Below are 9,552 nucleotides of genomic sequence, written 5' to 3' on the forward strand. Positions count from 1 at the left end.
ACTGACTGATAAAGATGAAGGTGTGTGTGCAAGTGTGTGTGTGTGTGTGTGTGTGTGTGTGTGTGTGTGTGTGTGTGTGCGCATGTGTGTGTGTGTGTGTGGTGTTAAATCAATCTATCAGTTTCGCTGGAGTGTTAATGGCAGTGTTTCATTGTATTTGTGTGTTTACGTGTGACTTGCGCTTTATTTTGCTGTGTGTGTGTGTGTGTGTGTGTGTGTGTGTGTGTGTGTGTGTAACTGAGCAAGTGGAAACAGGTGTTGGTGCTGAGATGAGGGGAAGTGTTGAAGAGGGTCACGAAAGGCAGAAACAAATCATTTTCTAGCAATTCCGTCAAGTGGTGAAAATGCGTTTAAGTGGAAATCACGTTAACAACAGAAAATACCGGCTTCGGTTCCATTTTTAAGGGAGAGAGAGAGAGAGAGAGAGAGAGAGAGAGAGAGAGAGAGAGAGAGAGAGAGAGAGAGAGAGAGAGAGAGAGAGAGAGGGAGGGAGGGAGAGGGAGAGAGAGAGGGAGAGAGAGATGACAGGTGAAGCAAATTGGAGAGACAATGATTTCTGATTTCCTCAGTCATACTACTGCATTGAGGAGATTGGACTGGCAGATAAGAGTGCTGCACAGACACACAGACACACACACACACACACACACACACACACACACGTTGCAGTACTCTAACGTTGAGTGCTATGAGCAGGGCCTGACTGCAGTAATCATGTGATAAAGCGTTTTAATCATGGAGCAGAATCACTTCCCTTATCCTTTAATCTCTCTGATGTGCAAGATTGGGAGTGGCACTCTCAAAATGTAATCTGGTGGACACTACTGTGTCCTATCTGGACTATAATCTGGTGGAATACTCCTTACTGTATGCGGTGGTGTGCGGTCCTTTCATCTCTGAGTTTGTGTTGGACCCAATTTAGATGCATGTGATTGGTCACCAGATGGAGAGCATCATTTCCACCATTGATTTGAATGATCTTTATTGTGATGAAATGTTTGAAATGACAAAGCTGCAATAAGAGACCGCTCACTCAAAGTCAGCAGCTCCCACTGTTACATACAGTATGTACTTTTTCTCGGTATCGACATCAGATCAGCGAGGATACTCAGCTGGAGTGGATTCCAGCTGAGACACACACACACACGCACACACACACACACACACACACACACACACACACACACACAAGCACATACAGTATAAATGCATGCGCTTGTTCAAGTACACACCCGAGATCTTACGCTATAGTACTTATGTCATAGTCGATCGGATTCACCCGGGAGAAAATGCCACTAAGATGAAGAGACTGTTACACGAACAGAGTGAAGATGAGATTAGAAAGAAAGAAAGTCTTTTCACAGTGTGAGTGCCAACATATTGCACTGTAAATCTGGCCTACTTGGCACCGTGGCCTCTCGACGGATTAGACTTTCCTGCTTTCTTGTCTTGTTTTTTTTCCCTTTGTCTTTCTTTTCTCTTGTTTTTTGGGGCATTATGTTTAATTCGTACCCGCTTTAGGCCCGACGCTTCCCTTTGAAATGGAAACAATAAGGTCGTGCTATTCCTTATAGAGATGTGTAAGTGTGTGTGTGTGTGGGAGAGAGAGAGAGAGGGCGTAGTTTGAAGTTTAAGCTGTGCAGTGTCTGCTGTGTGTGATTACCTCAACCCCTCAGAAAACTCCAAAGTTGTTGATCCATCGTGCTCGTCCGTCTTCACAAAGCGAGGGCAGCTGTGCAGTCGTTCATGGTGAGAATAGAAGCACTAATGCACGGTGTGTTCAGGTGCAGTGGGGATTTTCTTTAATGACAACCACTCAAGTTTATAGATTCGCTGCTTCATATTATCTTGAGCAATTAAAGAGCGTGAATAGTCATGGTTTTTTTTTGCGTTTAAGACGGATAACAAAGGGAAAAACCTCAAAAAGGATTAAACAATAAAATGTAGTCATACATTGAATTTAAATGATTCATTTGCAGTAGGAGGAGGTCAACCCACTCCGCATGCTGAGTGCAGTTATGGTGTTTGTACACTTGGGGGCACTCTGACAGAAGCGCTGATTTGTTTTGGCATTATAAACCTGCAGCAAGAACATAGAGGGGGGAAGAAGAGAGGATATCAGTAGAGAAAAGGGAGGAAGGAAGGAAGAGAGAAAGTGAGAAATGAGCGAGGTCAAAAGTGTGTGACTGAGGTCTGTTTACTTAGGCAAGGATGTGTGTCGAGGGCGTGTGTGTGCATCTCTCATGTATGTTCATGGCATGCTGAGGCAGTGTGTGTGTGTGTGTGTGTGTGTGTGTGTGTGTGGATTGGCACACCCATGAATTGTGTATTCAGGTCCAGATAGTGTATCCTTTGTGTTAACCTGGTGACTGTCTGCGTCACAGCTTCAAAGGACTTCCTCCACTGCAGTCCTGCTGAAACTATATATACTATGTAATGGACGTCATTCCTCTGACTGCCTACATTTTTCTGTCATTACTCTCCTCTCTGTGTGCACTCGGTCTAATCCCACAGGAGAGTTTTCAGCTGTACAGCAGCCCAGACTACCCATCAGGGCCGGAATGAATTATGTATATAATCAACAGATGATTAAAAGGGTCACAATTCTGATTGTTAAATGTTTTCATTCTAAATTAACCTGCTAATAATTAATTCAGCTCTAAATTAAATGATCTTGTCAGTCAGTTATCAAGTGAAAAAGCCAAATCATTTCTGGTTATAATGACAAAAATACCAAGATTATTTCACGTGGCTTGTTTGTTATTAATGCTCGTTTCCAAACACAATGAGTAAGCAATCTTATGATAAAATGTCGGGGCTCTTGTGGAGGGCGATTGTATTCGTCTTCTTGTTGACATTTCATAGACTAAACAAACAACATGTTGTAAATGAGGGCTATTTGAGATTCAAAGCCCTTTTTAATAAAAGATTTCTGTCAGTAACATATTCAAGATATAAACAGTTGCAATTCCATATTCCAAATTAGGAAGAAGGAGAAAGAAAGATTGTTTGACATGATCAAAAGCTCCAGAACATCAACTTAAACGACCTATTAATATTAATATAACCACAACTAATTGGCAAAGATTTCCCATTTTATCTTGAGGCGCCATAAACCTTTCCACGTTTGCATTTACGCAACAACATCTGGGCGTCTGTCCCCCCGTGTGCCTCTGTGTTGTAAAAGCTTCTATTATTATTTTGCATTTAAAGAGAATTCCTATCTGATATTTCTGCAGTCGCTCATAAACTGTCAGTGACGAGGACGTGAATCATCCTCTCCTTTAGCTCAAACAGACTTCTGCTGTCTGACAAAACATCTGAAACTTAATTGAATTTTTGTGCAAGAATGCATCTACTTCTGAGTATTATTTTCCTTTTAGGAATGATGGTTCTCTTTTATTCTCTTTTATAACTCCATTTAGTGCCTGAGGTTAGTTCTGATCCGCCATCTCCACCAAAGGCTTGAGGTTGCTGTTTGAGAGGATAAAGCTTCTGTGTGTGTGTGTGTGTGTGTGTGTGTGTCTGAGCATGCCAGGGTCAGTGCATTCAGTGCTTCATTATAGAGAGGAAATTGTGGGCATAAATTGCTCTGTGATTTTTGCACCTCAGGAAGACGGGGTGCCATAGCAACAAATCGGAGTCAGCGTGGTTATTTCACGGTCACACAAACACACAGTGCCACCGTCATTACCACTTGTAGCATCTATTCGGGCCGTGCGACAGGACTCGCGGGCTCGGGCGACGCTGCGTTGTGATTGGTGGATCCCAGGAACCAATTAGATTTGGAGAAGAGATAAAGAGAGCACGCGGGTGATAATGGAGACATTCTCCATTGGATCTATGTGGTTAATACCAGCAGGCGCATATGCAAAACACAAATATACAAATATCCCACACATGAACATTCACAGCGCGGGGCGGCCCCGTCCGTCGCCCACTCCTCATTAGTGGATGGCTCGTTTTGTGCAAAGAAAGTAGGATAAAGAAAGAAGGGAGACAGACGAAAAGCGGGAGGGTTGAAGGGGGAAGTTTTGTTGGTTTGCTGCAGTGTTCCTTCATCTCTCTTTTTTTTTTCTCCACTCCCCTGCATGACTTCTCTCCATCTGTTTTTCTGGTTTCTTTCTACAGCTGCTGTTGTTGCCGCTGCTGTGTTTTTCTCCTGATCTCGGCTTCCCTCTCTCTATGTTTTCTGTCTTTCTAGCTGCTGGAGATCTCCATTTGACCTGCGTGTGTGTGTGTGTGTGCGTTTTACTCGTTGTAGTGTGCATGTGCTCATGTACCAACAACCGCGTGTCAGCGGTGTGAAGCCTTTTAAGCTTTTTAGCTGGTGCTGGCATTACCAGAGGAAACAATGAATTTGATTGACAGGGTCAGGTCCCTCCCCCTCTGCCTTAAACGTTCCATTAGCAGGTTTGTCTCCTTCCTTCCATCATCTCACTATCTCTCCTTCACTTCCCCATCCTCTGGGTTTTAATCACCAACTCCTCAAACTGCCCACTGACTCTCACTCACCTCTGACACGAACAGTACAATATACAATATAACAATCAGCCGATACCGAAGGAAGGAAGTGTGTGTGTGTGTGTGTGTGTGTGTGTGTGTGTGTGTCAGGAAGGCACGTCAGGAAGGAAGCAGCTAACGACGACAGGCGAGGAGCTCTCTTTTACACACATAAACACAGACACAAACACACGTTATGATAACTTTTTATTCATGTTCAGAAGATACTGGAAAACAAACAGCTTTGTTATAGAGAACGGGTGGAAGCAGCTTCTCTGAATAACTGCACACTGATCAGTTGGGTGTCCCTTACCTCTGTGGTTCCACTTTTTCAGTGAGGCATTCCTCAGGAAGTCCAATATGAACACATTTTGGGTTGCCAGATTGTGAAAATTCTTGATTCTTTATCCCCCTCCAGACGCCTGCTTTGTCTTCAGCTCCGTAGTTCATCATTCGACCACTTAACTCCTGGGGAAAAAACGCTGCAGAGCCAAACTCCATTTGTTAACAACTTACTATCTATTACAACTGCAGACTTGATGAATTGCCTTAAAGAAAGAGACCGCCAAACATTTCTAATTGCAGACGTGATTGCTCAGTAGAAAGTAAGAAACCCTATTTAGTAATGTAATTGGCAATGGATCTAACTCGCATCCATCAAGGTCAGTTGGAGCGGTGCTCCTGATGAATTACAGGGCCAGCTTAAAAAGATACAAGTCTGATAGTGGAACAGAACCAAACAAAGGGTATCTGTTCCAACCTGGCAACCCAAATGTTGCTCTTATGAATGGCTTCTTGCTGATACAGAATTCGTTATAAAGAATCACTTTACTTCCCCTATAGAGAAAACGGTAACGCACAAATACAAAGATAAGCGGACTGCACTCACACCACAGTTAGGAGACGGCATAGATGCCGACAGGCTTTGTAACATTAGCCAGGAACACCAAGGAGCCAACCTCCACAACAGACATTTGCCAGCTGTTCTCATTTACAACATCAGGCGGTTTGACAGCCAGGCTGTTGCACACTGTTTGAATGCAGATAGCACAACCCAGGGATGTTTTAAAATTCTCATAACGCGTAACCGACATGTTGTCTTTCTACCCAGCAACGAGATTAACACGCACCGTTTGTGATGTAAACCTGAGGAATGTGAAGTGGGATTGACCTGGTGTGAAAATGAGACATTAGTAACTCTAAGTAGCTTATCAATCGACATCGATTGCATAGAGCGTCCTTCACGACACACCATTAATAGACATATAGCAGCAGGGTAGTACTATTGTGTTGCTTGGCAGGTATATATATATATATATATATGTGTGTGTGTGTGTGTGTGTGTGTGTAGAGAGTTCTATAGTGTATCCTCCTCTTTCATTCCTCTCATCCTCTCATCCGCCTCTACTCACTTCTCAATGCTGCAGAGATGGACTATAGTTAGGAGGCAGTGCATGTTGGTATGGAAACTGGCTTATAAACTGTTCAGGTTGCCAACGTCCTAACTCACATAGCAACCACCAACCAGCCGTCTCAAAAATGTTGACGCCAAGCAGCTTTGTGTTTTCTGATGAATAGAAGCCAGGAGAGTGATTTTTTTATATATATTTTTTACCGTGTGGATATTCTGCAGGTTTGACTCTGTACAGATGCTGTATCAGTAGGGAGCAAGAGGCCATTGCTTTTTTTTATTTTTTTTATGTTACACAAAGAGCACAGCCCACGCGCCTACCTTGAAATGTACTGATGTGTAAAGCACTTTCTGCAGTGCTCTAAAAGTTGTGAGTCATCTCAACAACTTTGCTGACAAAACACTTACACTTTTTAGATCATTTGATCGCCTGATGCATTTTGAAAACACGACAGGCATACCTGCCACTTAGCAGTTGAAGGGCTGTCCTTCAGACACGAAGACGAACGTTCATAGCGGCACATCCTGTTAATTTGACAAAAGATTTCTCTTGCCCGGTTCAACACACTGGCTGTTTTTTTCTCCACATCCCATTGGCAGGCGCTATTGTTGCTTGTTGCATTCAGATGCATTGTTTCTGCCCTCAAAGTCAGGTTAAAAGTCAGCTTAACAAATGCACTGCACTGTTGAAATAGGTTATCAATACAAACAGTGCAGCTCGCCGTTAAGTGTGCGATTGCGTCTCTGCCTGCGTGACTTTCCGAAGTTTGGGTGTGTCGCCGTCGCTTTCCTGCTGTTGTTTTACTGCTCGTGTTGTTTAAGGAAATTAATTATGTGCAACAATAAGCTCAAGATATGCTCACGCACACACACACTCGGACACACAGTTTTCTCCGAACACCATGTGGCTAACACTTTTCTTCAAGGCACTTTACAGTTCTCTGAGTGCATGGATTTTTTTTTTTTTTGTTGCCTTGACGGCCCCAGCGGGAATAACACTAGTAACCTTGTTTCTTCTCTGCTCCACACCTCACACACAGGACATACTACCAGTCGGATTAAATATCAGCTCCATACTCTTATATGATGCTCTGTATACACATAGTGAATAGACTGGCGTGTAACACTTCTGGATGTATGACTCAATACCACTGTCTGCCTATCGTACCAAAGATAATTGACAAATTGAAGAGGCCACCTCAAGATTCAGACCCTTTTGTTGTTCGAGAGGATGTCAATACGTCTGCAGATCCCTTTCACGTGAAAGAGACACTATTTTTAATGTCAATGAGGATCGCTTTCAGAGAATGCTGCTTAGCTTTGATTTAAGCAGAGGAAACAATAAATAATGAAATGTAATTACATCTGTGGAGTGTCATTAATCTGACACCGCAAAGGTTGTTCTATAGTAATTAGGCATTAATCAGCGAGTGTGATCGCATCGGTACGATGGACAAATGTGTCCGTAAACCTGCATTCATAAACGGCCCTTTGAAAATGATCATTTTTAACGCTGCATTTACATGAGGAGCTGGCGTAATTCGCAGCTTTTTCAACTCGGATGTTTTCATTATCTCCCTTTTTTTTCTTTTTTTTTTAACCGACTCATTCAGATCAGCAGGTAGAAAAAGAGCTGGCCGCGCGGGGGATGAGCGTCTCCCGTTCATCGACGCCTCGACGTGTGTGTGTGTGTGTGTGCGTGTGTGTGTGTGTGTGTGTGTGTGTGTGTGTGTGCACATCAGGATGCCGTTAATACAGCTTCACCATTATGTAGATTAGCCCTATTCCCTTGAGTGCACCTTCACCATTCAGACCTTTCAATCACTCTTTATGGGAGTCAGGACACACACACACACACACACACACACACACACACACACGCACACACAAGAGATTTACGTATATATGCACTTTCAATCAAAGTCTTTTACGGGCATCACATACACTCATAAAACCGCATTACAGCCAGCAATGCATACATGTTGACATACCCTCCGTTTATAAGTAAACACACACACACACACACACACACACACACACACACACACACACACACACACACACACACACACACACACACACACACACACACACATTCACACAGCAGACCAAGGTTACTGGCTGTGTCTTCCAGGTCCATGGCGCGCTAATTATAATCCTCTGCACTGTAGTTATTCATACTATCACTGTGTGTGTGTGTGTGTGTGTGTTTGTTGGTGTGTGTGTGTGGCTGAGCATTGAGTAACTGATCACAAGGTGAGTTTGTGCGTTGATTGCATTCGAGCAGCAACAACAGTCCCTGTTTTAATCACAAACTCAGGATCAATACTCCCGTCAGCTAAATTACACAGCGGTGATGTTCTGGAGCGTGTGTGTGTGTGTGTGTGTGTGTGTGTGTGTGTGTGTGTGTGGGTTTCAAGGTAATCTAGATCACAGAGTCCACAACAGATGAGGAGAGACAGTCTTTGAGGAGAACTAAGCAATTCTGTGACTGTTGTGTGTTTTCCTATAAGGACATGTTGAGCATGCTCTCCTATCCGTGTGTGTGTGTGTGTGTGTGTGTGTGTGTGTGTTTTCATGTGAGTTGTACAGAATTGATAATATGAAACCGTGTGCAGTGCTGATTATCTCTTTGTGTGTATCTTGCTGCTATTACCCAACACTGGTCAGTACAGTCTGAGGTTCTGCTGCACTGCAGTAACCTTTGACCATGTTTACAAAACAGGCAGCCTCCGGCTTTACTGGGATATCGCTGCATATAATAGCAGGTCTCACTCGCCTCGCCGACGGGACTCCATCAACCTCTGACTCGCTGCTGCTGTGAATTCTACCTCTGTTGACCCGTACGGCTTCAAATATTGATCAGCGGCCTTTTTTTTTTCTTTTGTTCAAGTTGTTAAAGTTTCCAAAGATCCGTCATTTATTTTCAGGCAATTACAGCCTCCAATAAACGTGTCACACTCAGCTTTGATTGTTTTTACAATCAATTAATAGAAACTTTTCAGTGCTGAACGGAATCAGCGCTTACTTTATTTGATTTGATTGGGAGGCTGTTTTTGTCAGCTGGATTTTAAACAATGAGACTATTCCTGATAGCGAGAGCTTAAAATGTATTCAGTCGATACCCATTTAAAGTGATCCACATTCAGCCCGTTTAAAGTGATCAAACATCATAACAAACCTTAACAGTTAATAGCAATCAACGTATCAAATCACCAGAATCGCCGGCACAGAGTTGACCTGATGCAGCAGCGCGACAAATGCATTCTTCATGTGATATGCCGTGACATCGTGTGTCTGCTGGCAAGCTTGTTTTTAGTAAACGGCTCTGAGGTCTGTTGTCAGATTGATGAACGCCATTAGACGGTCCCATTCAACCTGCTGTACAGCTTCATGCTAAATGCCCCGTCACTACCAATGTCACCTCGGGTTTGTCAGCGGCACGCCGGATGCTTCCTGCAGCAGACTGGTATGATGAATCTACAGGCTGATTGTATAGAGGTGTGGTGTTGGGGTTACATCTTTTACATTTCTGATGCAGGATAAAAATACGTTGTTGCTCCAGGACTAACTGAATTTATGCTTTATTTTTCATTTGTTTTGGGTTTTTTTTTTATTATGAAAAATCAATGTCTTGG

General features: G+C 43.2%; 1 protein-coding gene across 1 annotated transcript in view; it reads left to right on the top strand.

Moving 5' to 3' along the window:
- The window catches only part of pde2a (phosphodiesterase 2A), a 116,485-nt gene that overhangs the window by 24,651 nt on the left and 82,282 nt on the right, over window positions 1-9,552 (top strand). The gene's annotated exons all lie outside the window — the stretch shown is intronic.

Source organism: Eutrigla gurnardus (assembly GCF_963514095.1).
Source record: "Eutrigla gurnardus genome assembly, chromosome: 10".
NCBI classification, from domain to species: domain Eukaryota; kingdom Metazoa; phylum Chordata; class Actinopteri; order Perciformes; family Triglidae; genus Eutrigla; species Eutrigla gurnardus.